Raw genomic sequence first — 2,975 nt, forward strand, 5'->3', positions numbered from 1 at the left:
CCATTTTTGGCTATTGTGTATATATATTTTTTAATTTTTTAACGCTTATTTATTTTTGAGAGAGAGACAGAGCGTGAGTGAGGGAAGTGCAGGGAGAGAGGCAGACACAGAATCCGAAGCAGGCTCCAGGCTCCGAGCTGTCAGCACAAAGCCCGATGCGGGGCTCGAACCCACCAACCGTGGGATCATGACCTGAGCTGAAGTCGGACGCCCAAGCGACTGAGCCACCCAGGCGCCCCTATTGTGTATATTTTTAATAGGAAAGTAAAATCCACAGGTTAACAAGAAGCTGATGACTCTGAGGGCGACCCCACACTTTGCTACCACATCTATTGTGTGGGCAACCAGCTGCAGCAATCATAGACCACACTCATTCTTTGCAACGCACTACTGTTTCACATTTTCCTACCTCCCCTGTGGTTGTTCCTTCTATCTTCCATGCCTTTTACATCAAGGTCAACTAGAAAACTGCTACCTTGAAGGTTAATCTTAAATCTAATTTTCTAAGTCAAATATTGAAACCATCTAAGTAGTTTGGAATATTACAATAAAATATGGGATTCTAAAGAATTAGAGGCAGAAATATCTGTAGGTGATATGGGAGATTAGCAGATTTTTCTGTAAAAAGCAAATTATGTTTTGGAGACGCTGCTGCCCAGCCATGGTCAACCCCATGGTGTTTTTCCACAACGCGGTGGATGGCAAGCCCTTTCTCCTTCAAGCTGTTTGCAGACAAAGTTCCAAAGACAACAGAAAACTTTCGTGCTGTGAGTACTGGGGAGAAAGGATTTGGCTATCAAGTTTCCTACTTTCACAGGATTATTCTGGGGTTTATGCACTAGAGTGACGACTTCACTTGCCACAATGGCACTGGCACCAAATCCATCTATGGGAAGAATTTTTGATGAGAATTTCATCCTGAAGCATATGGCTCCTGGCATCTTGTCCATGGCAAATGGTGGACCCACCACAAACAGCTCCCAGTTTTTCATCACTGCCAAGACTGAGTGGCTGGATGGCAAGCATGTGGTCTTTGGCAAGGTGAAAGAGGGCAGGAATATTGTGGAAGCCAAGGAACGCTTTGGATCCAAGAGTGGCAAGAAGATAACCATTGCTGACTGTGGATAAGTCTGAAAAAATTGACTTGTCAATCTCAACTACCAGACCATTCCTTCTGTAGCTCAGGAAAACACCCCTCCACCCATTCTTCTGGAAATATCCTATAATCTTTGTGCTCTCCCTGCAGTTCTATGGGTTCCATATTTTCCTTATTTCCCTCCAAATCTAGCTGGATTGCAGAGCTAAGTTTCTGATGATGCAATAAAAATTGAACAGAAAAAAGCAAATTATGCTAACCTTTATGAAAAAAAAAAGTACATGTCTACATTTCTATATATAGGCTACTAAAGAAAGCATTAGCAGTACTTGGATATAGGTAAAATGGAAACATTTCTTTTCATATACTTTTTTACTTGAATATTTTACTATATTCGTATATTCCTTTTCAATTAATAATGATTTAAAAATATCTTTCACATAGTTGTTTTTATTCCACTCTAGTAAAATTAATCATGACTTGCTTTTATCCTAAATTATTAGTCTCCAAATCCTTTGTGTCTAGTACTCTAATAAGAATTTTAAGGAACTTTATACCACTTGACATATTTTAAGAAGAACATCTAAAATTTCTCATTGAAAATGGAAATAGCTGCAAGGACTTCGTGAACTGCTTCTCTCCTTTTGATTACAAGATTCTCTTTCCATCTTTGGCTTTAGATAGTGTGACTATAATGAATCTAGATGTGAATTCCTTTGAATTTTCCTTCTTGGAGTTTTTTTTAAGCTGCATGCATATGCAGATTAAAATTTTTAATCAAATCCGGCAAGTTTGGGCTATTATATCTTCAAATATTCCTCCTGTTACTCTCTCCCCTCCCCTCTTTCTTATTCTTCTCCTTCTTTTTTCTTCTTCCAGAAGTCACTTTAGACATACATTTTTATGCCTCGTAGTGCCTTGCAGGTCTATAAACCTCCATTTTTATATATATTTTTTCTGGTTTTAGATCCTCAAATAAGACTGTCTCAATTGACCTGTGTTTAAGTTTTAATGTGTATTTATTTATTTTTGAGAGAGAGAGAGAGCGTGCACAGGCAGGGAAGAACAGAGAGAGAGAGAGAGAGAGAGAGAGATGGAGAATCTAAAGCAGGCTCCAGGCTCTGAGCTGTCAGCGCAGAACCACAAACTCTGAGATCATGACCTGAGCCAAAGTCAGATGCTTAACCTACTGAGCCACCCAGGAGACCTCAAGTTTTAAATAATGTATCTTGGCAACAGCTCTGGAAATCAGAGGCCTTCCCACCTGCCAGGATTTGTTGTTACTGCTCTTTGTTGTTGTTACTGCCACTATTTGTTTGCTCATTAGTGACTTTCTGTAATGAAACTAAGAAACTTTTTTTTTTTAGCCATTAGCTTCTTCATTGAGCACCAGATTTTCATCATGAGTCCCCATAGGAAGGTTTCAGGTTCAACCAGACTCTGGTCCACAGACTGAGGAGAGATACAGCGTGCCGAAGTATTCACGTGTACAGAAACAGGCACACAGGCTTCAAGAGCAGCAGTAGCTGACTATGGGAACCCTGGTCTTCCTTGAAGGAGTAAAGGTAGGAGTGTCGTTCCAGCCCCCCGAGTCAGGGAGGCTCCATCCACAGGGTGAGGGCTTGGAGAGGTGGCCGTGACGTCTTCAGGGACGCTGCCCTGCTGCAGCAGCCAAAGGTGGCATCCCATAGGCTTTGTAGAGCAAATCAAGAAGCTTCCTCTTCTCATCTTCCGGGAGGAAGCTGGACTTTGCCGCATTGATGTTCAGTCTCTTGAACTCCTCTTCAGTAAAGCCCATGTTCTGTTTGCTCATTAGTGACTTTCTTAGTGAACTAATTCTGTAAAGTCTAAATTCCCTGTCATACGTGGCCACTGAATT

The 2,975-nt window shown here is 41.2% G+C and overlaps 1 pseudogene; it reads left to right on the top strand.

Moving 5' to 3' along the window:
- The first annotated feature begins 661 nt into the window (after positions 1-661).
- On the top strand, positions 662-1,377 carry LOC122496086 (annotated as a pseudogene).
- The last annotated feature ends 1,598 nt before the right edge of the window (positions 1,378-2,975 follow it).

Source organism: Prionailurus bengalensis, chromosome F2 (assembly GCF_016509475.1).
Source record: "Prionailurus bengalensis isolate Pbe53 chromosome F2, Fcat_Pben_1.1_paternal_pri, whole genome shotgun sequence".
NCBI lineage: Eukaryota > Metazoa > Chordata > Mammalia > Carnivora > Felidae > Prionailurus > Prionailurus bengalensis.